We start from the raw sequence: 22771 nt of genomic DNA, 5'->3' as shown, positions 1-22771 counted from the left end.
TCACTCCCAAGTTTCTTTAGATCCCATGGTTGGTAACATTCCTAAAAACGCATAGTGAACTAGTACTTACTGACTGATCTGTGATAAAAGATATTGTGGTTATTGATGATGATAAAGATGATGGCATTTATAATCCACTGTGGACTAATACTTCTATAACATAAAATTAGTCATTAAATACAAAGTTTAAAAATACACAAAGACAGCTAGTGTACAAGATAGCAATTTGTACTGTTAGGATCAATGATAAATTATCAAGGTGCTATAACATTCGTAAACATTTACTCCCAATTTCTGTTATTTTTCTTGCCATAACTGGTAACAAACAATTTGAAAACCAGAAACCAGTTTCTATACTCCAGTTTGAATAAAATTACATTAACTTCTCTTCCCTCTTCATCTTTTCTTTGAACTTTTCTGGCAAATTTCATTTCCAGATGACCTGCTTTTCCCTGTATTTCCAAAGACAGTTGGAAGTTATCCCTTCCATTCCCAAAGACTTAACCTGTGTTTTGGATCCTATTTGAATTTATCTTCTAAGACCACTATCATTTTTTTTCTTTATAATTCTTCAACTTGTCATAATTATCTAGATCCTTCCTGCTGGTTTTTTTTTTTTTTTGGACATGTTCCCAACATTGCTCACTTAAAAAAGTGAAGTTTCCTCCCTCCCTCTCTTCCCCTTCATGATCAAACTTCTTTAAAATATCAGCTTCTTTTTCTATGGCTTCACTACCCTAATTCCTGAACTCATTCCGTTTGATTCTATTTCCAACCAAAACAGTTATTCCTAAGGTAACCAAAACTTCTGAGCTTCATGCTGTCTATAAAGATTTCAGTAACATATGGTACTACTGATGTATTCTTTCTAAGAACTTTTTTCTGTGGGATTCTCTGAAAACCTACTGATCTATTGACCTAGCTCTTTTAATATTATTTCTTTGTAGAACAATTCACCTTTATCCAGATCATTAATGGTCAGGTTTTCTTCTGCCATTTTCCAAGTTATTTTTTATTTTATTTTATAGTTTATTTATTTTATAGTTTATATATTTTATAGTTTATTATATTTTTTAGTTTATTTTTATTTTAGCTCATCAGTGAATATGGCTATTTGGCTAATAATCCCCCAAAATGCTTGTGAATTCCATGTTTACTTTGTATTTAATCAATTCCAAGGCAAACTTTATTTTCACATTTTAACATATCTGATAGGAGAATGTGTCTTACAATAGATGGGGTTTCATATGTTAGTTGACAGTTTATTTTTTCTCAGTGACATGAATAGTGTGCATCTTAAAAATCCATGGTTTCTGATATATATTTGCTATAATACACTTATATCCAACTCTAATCCCCCTTCTGAAATCCAGACCCATATAATTATTCCTTATTTCCACTTGAATATCTACAGTAGTCTTCAATAAAAACCCTATTGTTGGAACACATTATTTTCCACATGAATGATGAACCTGGAGTTATATGACCTGTTGATCTAAGTACATGTACACAAACTCAACATGTTCAAAATTTATCCAAAAAATTTATTTTTCCTCTTTCTTCCATGTTCATCCACCTCCCAACTACCTCAAATGTGTGTATGTATCCAGTGTTCATTTTTTTCAGCAAATGTCAACTTTGCTTATTTATTTACATAAATCAGAAACTTAAATGCCAGTCTATATTTCTATCTCCTTAAATTAGGCATCAAGTCCTTCTGATTTTGTCACCTAAATATGTCTCTAATTACCTAACCTTTATCAATTTCCTCCAGTCCTCTGTGGTGCAAGTAACCATTGTTTCACCTGGAACTCTGATGGCCTTCTAAGTGCTTTGGCCACAGCCCTCTGACCTCCTTTCTCATCTTTTCTCCATCTTGTGGTCAGAGTATCACTCATGTTTAACATTTGGTGTCTTCCCATTGCTGGTGTCCTCCTGACAGACTTTGTATTCTCTGGCTATTTTCTTTAGATAAAGCCTCATTTTGTATTTCACTCATCCTTATTTTCTAGATTTTATTTATTATATCCCCTGATTATTGTCCAGTTCCCAGGATAATATAGACACTAGGTAAGTATCTGCTAAATACTTGTCTCAAAATGGTATTGGTCTAGAAAGTTCTCCCACTCTAAAAAAATGTGTGATTCTAAGACTGCCTTTAGAAAATACATATTACTCATTGCATTTATCAAATGGTATAGGCCTCCACACTCCGAGCTATCAGCGCAGAGCCTGACGTGGGACTCAGACTCACAAGTGGTGAGATCATGACCTAAACCGAAGTCAGATGCTTAACCCTGAGGCACTCAGGCACCCCATATACTATTTTTCTTGAGGTAAAATCATCTATATAATGAAATTCCCCGGGGTCTCTTGGGCATAGGATAATGAGAAGTATTTCTATACTTTTCAAATGCATTATGTTCACAAAGAACATTAGCATTTAATCCTATATAACACACTAAAATAATTCAAATAGTTTATCCTCATAACAAATTATATAAAATTATATTTCAAAACATATTATTATAAACTACATTCTGTTTTTTTTAATTAGACATTTGATTAATTTTAAATATTATTCATCAAGATCATGTATAAACTAATTATATTTATATCTTTGCTGATCACATATGTATAAATATATTATTGAACAATCTATTTTATTCCCCAAACATTCTCATCTGAAATATACCTGAAACAAACACATTTTTATTTCACTTTAACAGAATATACAATTACTTCTTTTATACAATTTGCTTTCCAGGAATAGATTAATAATTGGGACCTCATCTCCATATTTATTCTATGCATTTATTTTTATAAGTCCTAAATACTCATATGAAAAATGATAGCTTCTGAAAGAGAGCATCAAAATTGAAGAAAATGAAGGAAAGTAGCAAACTTTGTTAATTTACTTGGAAGTTGGAGAGAAAGAGTTGAATGCCTTATTTTGGCTTTAGAATAAATCATTTATTTTTCTCTTATATTTACACAAAATAGCCTGGATTTCAATGTCAGAACACTGATACTCTAATTCAAGCAATATGTGATTCCAGATCTCTTTCCCTTCCTATTTAGAATTGGTAAAAAACAAGCATAATGATATTATAGGTTACATTATTACATATTTCATGTTATAAAAGATTATGTCACTCTAAAGGTATAACTAATAGAAGAATATTAAGGGAATTATTACTATTAGAAACAAAATATATTATTACTCTAGACCTAAACATCAACTTCATGGATACTGCATTCAAGTGTATAAAACTTTACAATATCAACAAGAACCTCTAAACAACTACATTTTATATTTATGTGTAATAGACATATATATTGAAGGTGAAAATTAATAAAGACTGAGGGATTTCAAATGTATCTGTAGCATATTATTATTTTATTTAGTAAAAGATCACAAGCTAATTATTTAAAAGTAGAAAATTAGGATCTAATCAATGTTCATCAGATAATGCAAATCAGGTTTGAATACATTTCTAACAATCAACCAGCTGTTAATTTTATTTCTTATACAATTTTTAGAAACTAATGTTTAATTGAGAATATATAAGCAAAAGAAATAAAGTCTTGGCTGTGAGGACAATCTAGCTCTAACATTCATCACCCCATTGATAACCATCACCCATTGATTTGACTGATCTGGCTGACTAGGTGGGTGTCCACTTCCTGCCTCACCACTCCATGTGCATCTGTCTTGAAGCTGTGTGTTAGTTCGAAAAGGATGACCGTCTCTGACAGAAGAGAGCTGTTCTTTGATCAAGAATATATGATTTGCTGCTTTATTGCTATAATCTCAAAAAAAAAAAAACTCTCAAGGTCCATTTATAGAACATAATGTAGTCAAACATCTAAGACTCCAGACACACCCAAACATCCAAATGAGGTGTGGCAGTCTGCCCTTCTTAACAGAGAGAGAGAGAGAGACAGAGACAGAGACAGAGACAGAGAGACAGAGAAAATAAATGTCTTGTACAACATGACAATATGTGAAAAATGTCTTTTATGCTTCTCTTGGTTTATATTTCTCCTGAGAATATAAGCACTAATCTGAACTAATGCAAAGGGTAATGAAGTGTTTTCTTATTATAGTCTTTGAAAATCTTTTTTATACTCTTAAAGGAGTGAATTTTCATTTTCTGAGCCAGACAGTATTACTGCTACAAATTCTTACTAGTTAGATGTAAATTAAAGAAAATGGGCTCTGTAGAATGAAACCAATGACTTTGGCAAGGCCACTCCCATGAGCTGCAACACTTTGTCTTTGACCCTTCTGTTTCACTCCAGAGAAGGCTTGCATTCAAACTAGTTGTTTCTCTCAGACAGAGATTGGGAAGAGAGTTAGTTTCTGGCTCTGACATGGCACAACAAGGCAGGAATTTCATTTCTAGAAACATTATCTGAAGGGGAATGTTAAGCAATTGAACAAATATTGGTCCTCATCAAAGAAGCACATTTTCCCTACTTCATTTTTGGAAACAAAACACTCCTTATATTGATGTATTGTGCTGATCTTTCATAAAGTCTATCATACATTCCATAGTTAACCATAGAACTTGAGCCAATCACACTTGAAGTAGAGTCATGTACTTTTTGCTTTTCCTCTGACATTGTCTTAACAGGCTCTGTCAGCATAAACAATGCAGCAACACTATTACAATCCTTTCTGGATCTTCTAAATTCTGAAAAGTTACCTTTTAACACTTTCTCAATTTTACTTTATGTTTTATCCACTGACAGTTAATTGTTTTTTATAATGTATTTTAGAATTATTTATTATCAGGCTATAAAGACTACTTTTCAAAATAGTTAATGTACTTATGATGTTTCTATTGTGATTGGTTAGGGATCATGAGCCTGAGGTCCTCCACTGAGCAGAAAAACTTTCCACAACATCCTGCTAATCAGCCTTTATGGATAATGAATCTAGCCCTGGATATAGCCTTGGATATAGTAATATGGTCTTCAATTTAATCATATTGTTTCTATTTTCTATTATATGTCTTGTAGATTTCGAGGGAAATGTTCTATAAAATTATGATATAACAAGAACTTCTTTAACTTGCAAACACTGGATGAATTTTAAAATAATATTGATAGGGACATCTGGGTGGCTCAGTCAGTTAAACATCCAGCTTCGGCTCAGGTCATGATTTCACAGTTCGTGGGTTCGAGTCCCAGATGGGGCTCTGTGCTGACAGCTCAGAGTCTGAAGCCTGCTTCCGATTCTGTGTCTCATTCTCTCTCTCTGCCCCTTCCCTGCTCATGCTCTGTCTCTCAAAAATAAATATTAAACATTTTAAAAATAAAATAATATTGATAAACACTTCTATCTATAGTCATCTTTTTATATAAAATTCATTGTATGAAGTAAAATACACTAATGTTCATTCTTTCTGATGGAGATGGGCCACCCTCTTATGCAACAAGGACCACTACAATTACAAGCTTCCATATCAATTCCTTCACCTTCTATGGTAAATATTTAGATTGCATGGATCAGTTAGATCCTATATATACATTGTCTTATAATTTATAGCCCAGGATGAAGGAAGGAACACATCTAGAAAAGCAGCACACACTCATTTTTATATCCTGAATGACAGGTTGGTTGGATTTGCTCTGAAAGATGCCAAAAGGTTTCCAGCTCTAGTATTCACACATCATAGAGTGACAAAGGCCATATTGTGTCCCTAGGGTATCTTCTTAAATTAAGCGTGCAGCATTCCTGGGAATGATATTACCCTCAGCAGGCTCCAAATTCTCCATTGGTATTGTTGCATCACATAGAATTTCCAAAAGTGGTATGAAGCTCAGAGAAATATCAAGTAGAGCTGGTGATAAAAACAGAGTTGAAAAGTCAGGGACTCTTGGGGAGAAGCAAGCTATCATTTATTGAGGTCTTACTATGGTGCCATAAACTTTCTAAATATCTCCTGCAGGCATTGGAAGCAGATATTTTTATCAAATATTTCTTTCTATATGTTGCAGTGTCATTAACCAAAAACATATATTTTTTGGTAAGGATTTGCCATAGGGCTCACTGAAAGTTGGCCATTTGAAATGCAAACATGGAAAGGTAACTTACTTGTAAGAAGTTTACAGAAAAAAAAGAAAAGATATATCTTTAAATTTTTTATGGTTATTTATTTATTTTGGAGACAGACAGAGTGCGAGCAGAAGAAGGGCAGGGAGAGAGGGAGATACAGAATCTGAAGCAGGCTCTAGGCTAGCTGTCAGCACAGAGCTCAACATTGGGGCTCAAACTCACAGATGGTGAGGTCATGATCATGAGCTAAGTCCCACACTTAACCCACTGAGCCACACAAAATCCTCTAAAACATGAAGAAAATTTGACAACAATTCAACATTGCAGTGATATCAAAACACCTAATCATTTGAAGTGGGTCATTCTGATAATTCTGATTGTTTATACTTAGTTTATTTTACAAAAGTTTTGATCAATGATAGTTTGGGGTTTAAACAAAGAAAAAGCTAGTCCTCTATCACACTATTTTGAGAAGCATCAACCTCATATAACTTTAAGGAGAAGAATGATAGCCAAGAGGAAAGACCAGTTCAGTTGATTGATGAAGCATTAAGAACCCAGGTCCTCTTCAATGAGGCCAAAGAAAAAAAGAAAGGTGAAAGTAGCTCAAACAGGGAAATAAATCATCATGTGAAAATGACATAGGAACCCAAAGTTTAATCCCGTTTCTAAATGATGATGATTTATAAACATTCAGGTCAGGATTCAAACCCAACTGTTTGTGCTTGCCTCCCTTTGGTCAGGGTAGCTTACCAAAATTGATGGACCAATGGATCGATGATACACTCCCATCCATAGAGGTGAGTTTAGAGTTGGCTCTGCACTGCTATGTTTCTCCAGGACACATCTTAGCAGTCATGCTTCTTCTGTTGGGATAAAAATACAGTTTGAAAGGAAAAGATCTGTTTAAGGGGAAAAAATCCCCAGAGGAAGAAAAAAAATGAGCTTTACAACTGCTGAATTTCCCTGAAAGGTAGTCTCTGACACGCTGGGGGTCTTGTAGGTGGTTGTAGTGTTCACGGTACTTTTGACGATCCAAAGTATACATAAAGCTGAGAAACATTTCAGCTAATATTGTATAATGTTGTATTTTATGAGTACAGTACTAATTCTTTGGTTCCAAAGGTTAATTTTCCATGTTGTTTTTAATCTCATGAAATTATACATGTTTTAAGGGGAAATTTCATGATCTTTAGCTAGTGAAAATAACTAATTTAGACTCTTAGGATGCTGCGTGTTTCAGAGAGTCACCTAAGCATCTTTTTGCATTGGGGTGGCAAGATGCCATTGAAATATAAAATCCATATAAACAAAATGTAACTCAATCACTGATTTCAGTTGATCACACTTAGCGAAGTCCTTATCAGAGCCACACTGAGCTGTGCATAATTAGTCCTGATTCCTACAAAGCATGAAGTCATCATTAACCAGGTTTAGAAATATTCTACATCTGTAATCTCAGTCCTGAATCAAGATAGAGATAATTGTCTTCTGTATAGGCAAGTGATTCCTTGTGAAGTAGACTGAGGGCAACCAGGGAAAAAAAATTCAGGCCTGGAATCAAGGTCATAACAAGAATGGATACTGAACGAAGGAAGCAGAAATTGCCCTCATTGAGATTATCATAAGAAAGGAGCGTTCCAGAACATTCAGTATCCATGGGGTTTGAGACTCAGGAGCAAGGACTTGGGTGAACTAGGAGTTATCATGGAATGTGATCAAAATGGATAGACTTTGAGGCAGTGCAACTTCATGTGATATGGCTGAAGGAAGGACCTAACCTGGTGATGAAAGTTCATGATTCTGAATTGAATTCTGCAGAATGAAGAGATCCCCAATTTCTGTGCCTGGGCTTTGCAAGGAGAACTGTCCAGGGTACTGGTTCTCAAACTTGCGGGTGTGTCAGAAAGAATAGCTATGCTCATTGAAAATGCAGTTCCATGGCCAACCCTGGAGAATCTAATTCATTACGTCTGGAGTGGGCCAAGGAACCTTTACTTTAACAAGACTCCAGAGTAATTCTGAAAGAAATTTCTGATAATAAAAAAAGATTTAGGAGGTAAAAATGAGCTAAAAGAAGTTGTAGAGGCCATCTCCAAATTGGTAGCTCTGAAAGCTGTAACAAATATAGAATCTAATAAAATGTTTCTTGAGGACATGAATGAGAGGACAAAGTTTACTATTCATTGCCACCCCCCCCCCACTTAGTTAGGTTATCAAATAGAGATAACACCTTAAGATGCCTCTAAGTTTTAGAAGCTATTAAAAATTTGCCAAAACTTCTTTGAAAATTTTCAATTCAATTAGCTGTAAACAACAAATTATATGTATAACAGATAATAAGGGAAAGGGAAGTTAATTTTAAAGTAAAAAGAGGGGCACCTGGGTGGCACAGGCAGTTAAGTGTCTGACTTTGACTCAAGTCATGATCTTACAGTTTGTGGGCTTGACCCTCACTTTGGACTCTATGTTGACAGCTCGGAGCCTGGAGCCTGCTTCAGATTCTGTGTCTCCCTCTCTCTCTGCCCCTCCTCAGCTATCTCTCTTCCTCTCTCTCTCAAAATAAATGAACATTGAAAAATTTAAAGCAGAAAAAAGGGGAATTCAAATCCCATTTTTTTCCTTAGTAAGTATATAATGATTTACAAGCTATTTAACTACTCTACATGTCAGATTCTTTAGAGGGAAAATGGAAATATTGTACCTGTTGAAAATAATTAATGTTAAAAATTGGTAGCATATGCATAAGCTTCTATTGCTATACATGGTACATAAAAACATTCCAAACATTTTTTAGTGGATCAATAAATGCATGAAAAAAACATTCAGATGAGATACCTTTTATGGAAATAAATAAAACACTGGCTAATATAGTGTGTTAGCTTCCAATTTAGTGTTATGCACGATGGACAATTATTATTTTTGATTACTAATGTTTTTTTTTCCAGTGTAATTAGTCGCTATTTTATCCTGTTTTGCTTTCATATCCTATGTAGACTTGGTGTAAATCCTTAAGTATACAATTTAAACATCACCAGAGTCAAATATCCTTTAGATCCAATGTTGTTTAACTAGAAAGAAAAGTTAATTCTTTCATGTGTCTTGAATTTTGAATCTCCTTGCCATGTTCTTTGGTCCTATTGTGGAATCTCCAGAGTATGGACTGCAAGCAGTCCCACCGAAGTTCCCAATTACTGGGGCTGTCTTCCATGTTAACCCTTCATTTGGCCTCATTTACAGGCTTCACTGGCTCATCTTGATTTCGCTGGGAGTGAGGCAGGACTGGCATTTTCCTTGTCACATTCCATTTATTTCCTAGCACATATTGCAGCATACATTAGGTTCATTTTCTGTGGAGTTGTTATTGAGGTGTAGAACCACACACAGTTGGATGGCATTGTGGTCTGCAAATGGGACAGAGATGAATAAGGCAGACAAAAGGACAGGCATAGAAAAGGTGACTTTTCTAACCAGTAAAACATATTTTACACTGTTCAGATCCTCACGTTTTCCCCAGAACTAGAAGAAACACTGTGACTCAGAGGTGGATAGCACCTTTTTTATTTATAAGTCATATATAATTTAATATTCATAACAACACTGTGACATAAGTAGGGATCTAATGTTCACTTTAGAGAAACTGAAAACCCAGGCTCAGAAAGGGTATATAAATTACACAAAGTCAACACAGCTAGTAAATTGCATGTAGAACCTAATGTGAAATCTTAAGATTATTTTCTATCTCCCTCTCACAACAGGGTCTGAAAGTAAATAAGTAAAGAAAAAGAAACATTGCTTGGATCTTCAGTCACAAATTGCCTAATTGAAGACTGGTTGAAGGAAAGTAACAAGTTGAAAGTTCGAAATTAATGGAATGGTACTTTGCTTCCCTTTTCGCTATCAATTCTTGACCTCACAGTTACCTCAGATAACAGATGTAGGCAGTCTCTGGCATTGAAATCAATACCAATGATGTACCATGATGCCAAATCTCTGACCTTTAAAATATTTTGTATACTTAGCTCAGTCATGCTGCTGAACTAATGTTTAATGGCGAGTTTCCAGAACGTTGGAACTAACTGTGTGTTTGGATTTGGTAAGTGTCTTAGCTTCTAGTGTTCTACTCTGCCCTCTGAGAGGATTCTCCTTCACTGTGGCTTTTAGGACCACCCCTGAGTGGGGCTGTGCTGTGGCAGCACTAGATTTATGACTAGCTGTGACCCAGTCCCCAGTTTTTTTTCTTTTTCCATCATTTAGTCATAGGAACCTTCCATGAAGCCATAGGTATCAACCGATGGAGAGGTGCATCAGTAGAAAAAGGGAGATTCTATTGCTGCACTCTTCACCTCACAAAAGTATGACTTGTTGATAACCTAAGGTCCCACACTTCCTTGGTGTTGCATGTCCAGTTCTAATGAGCCAATATTTAGATCAACACAATTTTCAACTCTAAGCAATGTTCTAAGACTGTTACTATGATACGGTACACGGAAGTGGCCTTGGCTAACTTTCAAAGTGATAAGGATACAAGTATTATGAATGTGATTTATAGTTTTGGAAGGTGCATTCTCTAGCCACAAAAAATAAAATTAAAGTCCCAACCCCCAGCACCTGTGAATAGTGACTTTATGTGAACATAGGGTCTTTGCAGATTTAATCAAAGAAACACTTAATCAATATGAAGTCATAATGGAATCAGATGGGCCCCTAATATAATATACCTGTTTCTTTATAAGCAGACAGCTCTTCAGGGGCATGGAGAATACTCTATAAAGATCAAACAGACACCAAGACTCTCTGACCATTACCAGAAGCTAGGAGAAAGATGGGAGAGATTCTCCCTCACAGTCCTTAGAAGGAATCCACATTATTGACATCTTGATTTTGAGCTTTCAGCCTCTAGAATTGACTCAAGTTGTGGCAATTTATTATGGCAGCACTAGGAAACTAATACAGAAAATAAGTCTTTCTACCTCAGTATTTAAAATAATGAATTGAGGAATTATATCAAAGTGACTGAGACAGACTTGGAATTTAAAAACTTTGACTGAAATACAAGTTGTTTTATCTATTATTTGCATGATTTGGGACAAACACCTTCACTCTAAAAATTTCACATTATGCATTTTATTAATTTAAAATTATAATAATAGTGCCTACTATGAGATTGTTAATGCATGTGACATAGTTAACACAAAGTTAGTACTCAATAAATATTAATTATTACTATTATTATCATTATTACTATAAAAACTGTATCCCAAAGAAATAATGGAGACATTTTATCTGACATTGACTCATCTACTCTAAAAATATTTATTTAGCATCTTTTATGTTATCCAGGAGATACATTAAGAGTTTAAAACACAAGATAGAAAGACATAACATAACTGACATTACTAGAGATTATATTCTATTTGAGAGAAACAACACATTTTAAGCAAGTAAGTAAAAAAAAAGCATTTCAGAAAATTTCATATAATAAAATCCTTGAAAAAAGTAAAATTGTGTGGAGTGACAAGAACAGATTTGGGAATATGGAGAAGGCAACTACTTTAAAGAAAGTGGAGTGTGAAGACTTGTCTATCCTGAGAAAACTTTTTAAATTTATTAATGTCATTTTTCTTTTATTTTATATTTAATACTTTATTTATTTTTGATACAGAGAGAGACAGAGCATGAGAGGGGGAGGGGCAAAGAGAGAAGGAGACACAGAAGCGGAAGCAGTCTCCAGGCCCTGAGCTAGCTGTCAGCACAGAGCCTGATGCGGAGCTCGAACCCACGAACGTGAGATCTGACCTGAGCCGAAGTCGGAGGTTTAACCGACTGAGCCACCCAGGCGCCCCAATGTCATTTTTCTTTAGTGTGTTTTGAAAAATAATATTTGTATAGTCATAGGCCCCACAAAGAAGAAATATGTCCTATTTGAAGCAAAGAGATGTAACCAGAATTAGCTGTAAGGTGGAGAAAAGAAGGGAGGCATTAGGATAAGAGAATAGGTGATATAAGACAAAAATAAGTAAATTGGCAGGGCTTCTAGTCCTTTCTTTCCATCTGACTAGAGAAACTGGCTTTGGTTTTGCTTGCTGTGTCTTTTCCATCCCACTGAGAAGAGTGCTGCTGTTTTTAGAATAGTAGATTTTGGCACCATCAAATTAAGAGATTGAGGAAGTGGCCAAAAGAAAACTCCATGTAGGTTTTGTCTATGAGACAAACAGTCAGTGAGGGTTAGTGAGGCTATTTCCAAAGGTGGGAGTCACCTGGGCAAAGATGTCAGAGGTTTGCACTGGAGAGTGGTACATCAATGAGATGAGATGAAGGCAGACACGGAGTGAATGGGTAAGGTTCCCAGGAGTTATGAGCATTTGGATAATAGGAAAGAAAACAGACTCAATAGGATCTGCAATGAACTAAGTACATCAACAGGTTTTGGGCTTTTAAGAAAAGTAAGTAAAAATGTGACTTATTTAGGGAGGTGTGCTTCTTTAAAGACATCATCATCTATGGGCAGGATCTCCGAGGACCGTAGCATCCAGAGAGTTACAAAAGCATGATCAGTCCTTCCTCCAACTGACCCCATTCCCACCCATCTGTTCAGCTGATGGCCTTGAGTTCTCTGGACTGCCCAACAGCCCAACACTTCTCTTGAAGAGAAAAAAAAAACTCCTTAGAGATGAAGACATTCTGTAGTTCATCAAGTAAGTATGAAAGACAATTTGTTTTCTTCGTGTTGAAGCAGAAATGAATCAATCGGTTATCTGTGAGCTGCTTCTGACAATCCGTCACACTTTAGGAGTTTCCAGTTTGTCCAGTGAAACCTCTGTTTGGTCTCTTGGATATTTGGCATCCATATACCCTTTTTCTTAATCATGGCTCCTATTTTTGTAGGGGAGCAGTTTTATCCTATACTCCAGACTATCCTGCACTCTAAGCCTGGGGTTGCCTCGGACTAGGTCGTTCATTTCAAAACTTTGGTTCAACATCTTTTAAATGAATCTTTATTTTTGCTTTCCCACACTCATATGAAACTCATAGAATAATCTAAAATCATCTGAGTCTCCACGTGAAACTTATACCTTCCCCGAGCTACATATTTGAAGCTTGATGTGCTCACCATTTTCCAGATTTGCTGACCATTGATCCTTGACATCTATACTGAGTATGCTGACTTATTCTAGAACTTGGTCTGGCCCTTGTAAAGGGACTCCAGCCCTACATACTCTTTCTACCTCCACAGAACTGCATCTCTTAGCCTTAACACTTAAATCTCAGTCCCATTTTCCTTACACATTCCATGCTGATGGCTCAGTCAAGTGGTCTGCCTTAGCCCAAAGTGCTTGGAGAATACAGACTATCTTCCCAAACACAACTGTACTAAATTAGAAATATAGAATGGAAAATCAAAAGTGATTTTTCACACCATTATTGATATTCAAAGAGCTCTAAAGATGAATTAAACACTGCTATTTATAAGTACTAAATCAACTTTAATAGCACACTGATATTTCTTAAGAACATCTATACCTTTATCATCCTACACAGATTTCTATACTTAGAAAACAATTGACTACGAATTCATCAATTGGGATTAAAAAGCTCTAAAATTCTCAAGTTTTTTGGCTTACAGAACTAACTAATTAGACAATTAAATTATGCTTGAAATTCTCTTATGGTTTTCTACTCATAAGATCAAAGATTTTCATTATAAAATATACTATAAGTAAAGCACATATATGAGCATCACTATTATTTAACTCATACATACAGCTTTTCAGCATATACGCTGATGACTTTGCTTTATCTACTCTATTCCCTTTTACCTTTGTAAAATATATTTCTCTTCTGAGCATGAAATACCTTTTCTCTTAACATTTTTCTGCCTAAATCTCATGTACCAATGATATGCATGTCTTTACTATAATATTTATTGATCTTTATTATTTTCTATTCCCATCCCAGGCCCATCATTTGGTTTTTTTTTACATCACTTTGATGTGTTTCAGTAGATTTCTTTCCTGAAATCAAATTTAAGCCATTAAAGTATTCACATATTGCAACATCTTTGTCCCCAGCCTTTGTCCAGAGCACATATACACTGAGGCTTTTGTCATATAGGTAACCTTATTCTTTCCTGGTGCACTACTAGTAATTTGTACCTAACCTCATCAAATTTTACACCTGGATCCAAGTGGGGAAGCATAAACTCAGTGTCAGTCTTAACGCTGTCTGCAGCGTTAGGGAGAGAGAGCCTGTGCTTTGACTTTGCTAACCCTTTAGTAAATTATATGCAAGGATAAAGAGGATGACTTGTTTGCTGATAAAACACATTCTTTTGTCTCCTTTTTTCAACAATATATTTAGTAACACCATAGGGCATAAATCTTCAGATGCCTAACATAATAAGCGCATAAGTAAACACATAAATTTTTTTAAATGAACCTTTACAAAGAACATTGTGTGTTATACAGAAAGAAAAGAAAGATTTCAAAATGGTATACGAAGCTTTCTGTCCTGTGTGGAGACACAACCAGAAACAGTATTAAAACTTGTGGATGTCAGGAGGGATTTGTTCCCATGATGCATGAGATGCTTTACTTGTAATGGTGTTATACAAACCCTGTGGAAATGGTATCATTATTCCCATTTTACAGCTGAAACTCAGAACTAGAAAATGACTCACCTCATTGGAATTGGAAACTGGATTCAAAGTCTGTTTCATCTAATAGCTCTTGTGTGGTTAAACTGAAGCCCACTGTAGAATTTCTACAAATAAAATGGCTATTATAGTTTTCATCTTCTTGAAAGCAAAGACACAAGTGTCTCTTAGGGATTATATAAATAAGCAGGATTTCTAAAGTTATAATCATAAGTCATGAGTTAGACTTAATAGAAAATATATGTGTTACATATACTACTATATATGTATATAGACACACATATATTAATATTATGTCTTTGAAACCTATGCTTATAAATATAACGTTTGTAACTTTATTATAGACCAAAATGTATTGTTTTTGTAGCTTCATGACCTCTTGATATGTACTCTTATTCAACAAACACATTTTCTCTCAATCTAAACACAAGATATTATCTAATGGGATTAATTTTGAAAAGTTTACTATTACCATTCTTTGGATGTATTTCTTTGCTCTTTGATATTTCTCGTCATTTTAGCTATTTATAGGTTATCATCTTCCTTTAAGCCTCTTGAGATATATGTATTTCAACATTAACAAAACATTAAAGTTACATTACACAAGGAAATGGAGGAGGAAAAAAGGAAAGTGTAAGGAGACCTACATGTATGTGGCACTCCTGCCATCTTGTGGGTTTTCTGTGTCATCTATAGACCTCATTTAATTTTTCTTTTTTTTTTAGGGTGGGGGTGATTTTTGAGGGAGTATTTTGAAACTTTTGGCTGCTCTTCTGTGCTGTCAATTGTTTAAACTTAACATACTCAATAATAAACAGAAAACAAAATGTAATTTATTCTCAAATAGTTCTGAAAAATTATATCTATACCTATACCTATGATCTATAGCTATACTGTGACACCTGGGTGGCTCAGGTGGATAAGTGTCCGACTCTTGGTTTTGGTTCAGGTCATGATCTCACAGTTTCCTGAGCTCAAGCCCCGGGTCAGTCTTTGCACTATCAGTACGGGGCCTGCTTGGGAATCTTTCTGTCTCCCTTTCTCTCTGCCCCTCCTCCACTCATGCTGTCTCTTTAAAATAAATAAACTTGAAAAAATAATAATCTATAGCTATACTTATACCTATTTCTACTTTTATGTCAATACCTCTACTTTGCAAGAAAAAGCAGAATAGCTAATAATAAACAAATGGGGCCAAATGATAAAAAGAGATACATTTGGGTAATATTCTATTCTTATTCTTGCCATTTGTCTTTCTTTCAAATTACTTGCCAGTAAACAATTCATCTCTCTCTCTCTTCTCTCTCTCTTGTTCTTGGTACTAGTCCACCAGTTACTCCTTCCCACCATGGCATTATCAGTCTTTCTTCCAGCACTGAATTAGTTTGAAAAACCTTTCAATGCCCTCCACTCCCACTCTTCTCAGCTATTGCATACTTTCTTATGGAGCTTGCCATAAAGATTCCTCTAGAGGAGAATCTGTACTTGTTCTCATTTATTTCCCCCTCATTCTACCTTAGAACATTAGCTCGAACATAACATAATTAAAAATGAAAACTCAACTCTTGATCTTCCTTTCTAACCTGCCTTTCCAACCATTTTCCACCTAATTAGTGGGAATTCCATTATGTTATTTGGCCAAAATCCTTTGCACATGTATTGTCTTCTTCTTTTTCTCACAAAGCACATAATTTATCAGTAGACTTTGTAAGTTCTAAAATTAAAAACATATTTAGAACCTTGATCATTCAAGTCCTCCACTACAATCTTCCTGACTCAACCACTGATGGTTTGAGTAACTTCTGTAGCTTCCTAATGGGTCAGATAAGGGGCGCCTGGGTGGCTCAGTCAGTTGATCATACAAATTCTATTCAGGTCATGATCTAGCCATACTGGCTAGTGAGTTTGAGTCCCATGTCTGACTCTGTGCTGACAGCTCAGAGCCTGGATCCTGCTTCAGATTCTGTGTCTTCCTCTCTCTCTTTGCCCCTTCCCCACCCATGCTCTGTCTTTCTCTCTCTCCCTTTCTCAAAAATAAATGAACATTAAAAAAGTTAATGGGCCAGCTAATCTCAATTCTTACTTCTCTGGAATTTATTCTCAGTACCGTATCCAGAACAATTATTTTAAATAAGTGAGATCAAGTCATTACTCTATTCAATGCCTGCAGTGGCTTCAATTTCAAGGTCTCAAAGTCCTTACAAGAGCCTATAAAGCCCTTTAGATTCTGTTCACCCCCTTAGCACTCTTCCAGTGCACATCCTGTCACTCCCTCCCGTCTCTTACCTGATGACCTTAACCCTTACATGGAGACCCCTTCCATCCAGCCCCCCTAAGGCTGCCGCACTGTCCTTCAATCAATCATCCCTGGTACTTTTGGGCTGCCATTATCCTCTTTAAAATTTTCTTTCCTAAAGATCTACACAGATGGACACCTTTATACTTTTTAAAAATTTGTTTTGACAGAGAGAGAGAGAGAGAGAGAGTGGGGAAAGGAAGAGAGAGAGGGAGGGAAAAAAAATCCCAAGCAGGTTCCAGTGTCAGCACTGAGCCTAACTCAGGGCTTGAACTCAAGAACCATGAGTTCATGACCTGAGCTAAAACCAAGAGTTGGACACTCAACCAGCTGAGCCACCCAGGCTCCCCTGCAGATGAACATTTCTAAAACGTTACTCAAATACTACCTTTGTGGTGGTCAACTTTAAATTCATGACATTGCATCATACACTCAAAGTGCTCCTTATCTTGCTTTCCCTACTTTTATTCCCATCATAATATACCAATACAGGCTACATATTTGTCTACATCTTTTTGCCCATTTAGGATATAACCTCTCTGTGGGCCAGGCCTTTTCCTTTCTGATTAGTCCAGAACAGTGGCTGGCTCACTGAAAATGATCAATAAATATATTTACAAAGAGTAACTGAATCCTTTTCAAAGATAATCACCCAAGTTTGTCTTTCTGATTATTGAAATTAAAATAAGTAACTGTACATTTACTGTATAGTTGATTAAAAGAAGATCCATGTGCAGTAAAAAAATAAAATAAGATGTATTGTTGTAAACATGTTCTTTTTCTCGCAAAATTTAAACTTATCAATTCTTCTTCTGCCCCTTTGAGTTATGAATCTTTTTTATAAGCCTCTTTGCTACTTTTAAAGCCCAGGATTCTCCATCTCAAGGATCTGGGGATCATGCCTTTGAAATGTAATTGTCAAGGAAGATAGAGCCTCCTTTTGCCTGTCTATAGGAGGGTAGGAACTTAACTTCAAAGAGTAACCTACTCCAAGGTGTAAAAACCACCATCTGAAGATAGAAGAAAGTTTACTTTATTTTGGATAAATCCAATTAGTAAACTAAAATGCCCTAATATTCCACCTGTCACCCAGGCTTTGTCTCATAAGAGCTGATTGTCAGGACTTAGTCTTTCCTCTGTCCAAGGTTGTTGGCAATAGTGTTAGAATGAAATCAATTTCTTTATTAATCTTATTACAATCTTCGGAGGACATTCCTGAAATCTACTGAACAAATGCTAATGTAACAAAGTTATAGCACTGGTCTATTTAAGAAAACTTACTTAAAAATATTTTTATTTCTGAGGGCGCCTGGGTGGCTCAGTCGGTTAAGCCTCCAGCTTCGGCTCAGGTCAGATCTCACGTTAGTGGGTTTGAGCCCCGCGTCAGGCTCTGTGCTGACAGCCAGCTCAGAGCCTGGAGCCTGCTTCAGATTCTGTGTCTCCTTCTCTCTCTTGCCCCTCCCCCTCTCATGCTCTGTCTCTCTCTGTATCAAAAATAAATTAAAAAAATAGTTTTATTTCTGAAATTGACATAAATGCTCATTTTTCATAGAAATGAAAATTACTTAGCCCCATATTCCATAACTCATATATGAAACCTGGAAAGTGCTAAATCACATGTAGCTATGTTGAAGAAAATAAGTTTTTTCCAAGCCTTTCACTTTTAAATTTGGCACTTAATGAATTTGGTCCTACAGAAATGAATTTTCTAACTCATTCTCATCAAATTACTGGTGAAGGTTTTGTGGAGGCAGAAAGTACATGGATTGTGTATGAAACTCCACTGACAGCTGTAAAATTGAGTAGTTCAGACACTGTTATACTACTTTTTCACTCTCTCTCCTACTTTTTCATCCATCTTCAATATAAATTCCATTGGGACTCTTTTAAAGATTTTTTTCAATTATGTATTTATCTCAGAGACTATCCCTCTAGCCCTGTAATCTCCACTTCCTTTTATATCACATTCTCTTTCATTCAACTATTTGATTTTCATGCTCAAATTCTCTGCAGTGAATGGTTTCTTCATATTTTATGATGTGATATTGTACCAGTACATTCACAACCTAAAATTAAATTTTCCATTTTAACTCTATAATACTGTAAGTGCCCAGATAATCTTCTATCTGTTATTATTTCCTATTCCCTTAAGGTATTAATCATTTTCAAATGTCCACTCCTCCCAGCTTTCTCTATTAAATTTTTATTCTGATTTATTTATTAACTTACTATTGGCCATAAGTTAATTTTATATTGCTTTCACAGGAAGGGGCAAGAAGGCACAAAGATGTAGCATTTAAAATCAGTAGCATTAGTTTGTTACCAATGTGGATACAAAAAGAATATGTAAGAAAAAATGTTTTCTACTTATTTTGTGTTATTATGTTTAGATCTGAAAGTGAGAGTTTTCACTCATATAACTTACTACCTATCACCTTGGAGATCTAACTCCATGAGCATTTTTTAATTTCTGCCACTTGCAGATTTGCATTGGAAGGAGGACTTTAAAATGGAAAAGAAGATTGAAAAAAAAAAGATTAGTTGGTGTTCTGTGTCACATGGCCAAGTTATATGTGCTTTCGGTGTCTTTGAACTATTATACAACTCTGTGAATTGTAGAAAACAGATAATAACACAAATGAGTTTTGTCCACAGAAATGCTAAGCAGTTGTGTCCAGTAGAATGCAATTGATCATTGCTTTGTGGATAGACCAATTTTTGCATATATTTGCAAATTCATTTAAGCATTCTCTCACTGAACACAAATGTGTGAATTTTTAAATTCTGTTTGAACTAATTTGTAACATTTTATTCATTTCTTTATTAACTCATCAATTAAATTAAATTTCTGACATGTTCATTTCATATTTGTATGATATTCATCATTATGCTCTCTTTATAAACTTATTCTTTAAAAAAGAGTAAAAAAAGGAAGTTCACTGCCTAATGTTAAGTCAAGTTGCTTGACCTAAGAAACATGTTAGCCAGGCACTGTTTATAACCTCCTCCATAATTCAAGTATTAGGGTTCCTTTCTCCTAGAGTTCTTTGGCCAAAAGGTAAGTAAATCTCAACCGTAATACTGTTTTGGAGAATAATTTCAGTAATATTCAGCATTTAGTGTGTTTGTGTGTGTGTGTGTGTGTGTGTGTGTGCATGTGTACATGCACACATGCTTTCAGATGTTATTGGAAATTATTAGAAGAGATGAAAGAATATTTTATAGCAAATACCCCAATTACACAATCTAATAACATCTCAGTCAACATTCCTGTCTTCACCAAAGGTCTCCATTGATATCTTTCCAAGGAAACATTTTTTCATTCTTATCTTTCCCACAAAAACAATCAGATATGCCCAAGAGTCTTCTCATGCTTACCTCTATCAAATGCCTCCAGCCTTTATTATGTAGCTGCAATGTTCAGCCAGAAAATCTGGAGCCAGCCCAATCTCCAGACTTTAGAGGCTCCTTGTATCCCATTCAGAGCTAAAGTAAGCATCTTTCAGCAAAAATCCAATGTTCTTGGTAGTGCTAGAATTCATTATGGCTTACTTTACAGCAATTAACATTATACAGATTCATCCTTAGTTTCTAAAACATTTATTCCATTATTCACATCAATAGCATTTATTGCAGAAGCTATAGTCAGACTTTTAAGAAAAAATGACTTCCCAAAGCAACAAAATGGTTGTCAAACCAACATTTAACATTTATATTTTTCATAAATATATTTATTTTCATTTTTTGATTCTTTTTTTGTATTTTTTCTAACTTACATCCAAGTTAGTTAGCATATAGTGCAATCATATTTTCACAAATAGATTCCAGTGATTCATCCCCTATGTGTAACACGCACTGCTCATCCCAACATGTGCCTTCCTTACACATTGATTCTTTTTATAACCTTAATAAAATACTTTTATTTGGCAGTTGAAGAATGCTATCAAGAAATCATCCTATCCTTTTTTTTTTCCTCTATAGCCTCTCCCACTACATTACATCTCTATCTTTCAATTTTCCCTTACAAGCATCTTAAACATCTCATAAAAACTACCCATTCTGTCTTCTCTCCATTTCCTGCCACTGGAATAAATTAGGCTGCATGAATTTTATTATCTGGTTTTCTAGAAACACCTTCTTTACTCTTCATTTCCTATTTTTGATGATTTTATAGGTTCTAGTCTTCTAAAACACATGGTCCAGACTCTTTATATTACATGTAAGATCTTTCTTGTCCTCTCCTCCAACTATTTATGAATTGCATCTAATATATCCATTAGATTTTATTGTATTCAGCACTCAATAGACATTACAACCACTTTCAAATCAACTAGATTAGGATGAGATACTCATCTTATAATGCAATATTCGTATACTGATAAGGCAAACAATCTAAATGTTTACTTCAAATATCTACAACTTTTATTTTTTCTTATCTTATTGCTTTACCTATCCTTCCCCAGAGATTCTCCCACTCGATATGTCATTTTGGTCCTCTAGGAAGCAACTGTTAAAAAGAAGTTTGAAGTAACACTTGTGAAACCTAAAAGGAGCAGAAAGCATAACAGGCCATATAAAGGCACCAGACCACAATGGAGATCAGAAACCTGTGAGAGGGAAGGAGAATGAAGATGATTGTACAAAGGGAATCTCAGACTGTGATCCAGACCTGACAGCATATGAGACAACCCTGTCAGAAACTCCAGAGCAAAGATGACCCATTGTAGAATTTCTGTATTCAATAAAAATGGCCAATCCATAGTACCTCCAACCCACCTAGTCCAGACTTGGATGCTCAAGTGAAGTGTGGTTGGCTTGAAGTCTGAAGTAAGTCTCAAGCTTGCCAACACTGTCAACATCAAAGCTGATGAGAAAATTCTTTTTTGATAAAGGACTCCACTGGCACACCTCCTGACACCAGACTGGGTTAGCCTAAGACTTCTGTACTGTGTGATTTGATCCATTTAAAAAAATATATTATTCTCCTATGTTGATCTGGTATGCATGGTGCTTGGCTCATTCAAGGGGTCTATCTCTCAAATCTATAGATATGTCGTACTCATAATCTTCCTAGAAATTGGTGGCTCTTTCAATTTAATAGTTTTTATTTACTTGGATGGTTTCCTATTTAACACTGAAAAACCAAAAATCAAACTTTGAGATGATAACATTAATGCTTTGGTGTGAAACTATGTCAAACTATCCACTGATCACCTTCCACAAGACACTGAAATTAATACAATGAAAAATACATCTCTGGTAGCCTACTCTGGTAGAGTAGAATTGATTTCAAACTATTCCAGGGCCCCTGTCTATAGAACTATTACACTTCACATCCATCGACAAGCTTAGATAGATGACTTACTTTGGTAGATTAAATATGAGAGGAAGTGACATGAAGTACTTCTGAAGAGATGTCTCAGAAGCTCTCACAGTTAAACTCATACTCGCTATATATTTTTCTCTTCCAGAAGACTGCAATGATAGGGACTCAGATAAGGAATGTCTAAAACTTAAGAAAAGATGAAAAAGACAAACAACAACAAAAACATTTATAGCTGTCCTGCAATACACGGAGGTGAGGTAAAAAACAAACCTTTGTTATTTTTAAGCCCTTGAAAATTTTTGAGTTGTTTGCTACCAAAGCCTAACCTAGCCTAAGAAGATTGATTCACTTTGCATTTACTGGTCAATGTTGGAGTTTCAGTATGGTGGAGCAGGGTTTTGTATCCTTGGCTAGTTTCTTGACATC

General features: G+C 35.3%; 1 pseudogene; it reads right to left on the bottom strand.

Annotated features, from left to right (window-relative positions):
• The window catches only part of LOC115291088, a 38167-nt pseudogene extending 15703 nt beyond the window's left edge, over positions 1-22464 (bottom strand).
• Positions 22465-22771: the final 307 nt, after the last annotated feature.

This window comes from Suricata suricatta, chromosome 5 (genome assembly GCF_006229205.1).
Source record: "Suricata suricatta isolate VVHF042 chromosome 5, meerkat_22Aug2017_6uvM2_HiC, whole genome shotgun sequence".
Classification (NCBI taxonomy): Eukaryota; Metazoa; Chordata; class Mammalia; order Carnivora; family Herpestidae; genus Suricata; species Suricata suricatta.
Note: the sequence above shows the minus strand (reverse complement) of the source record. Positions and strands in the feature narration are given on the sequence as shown.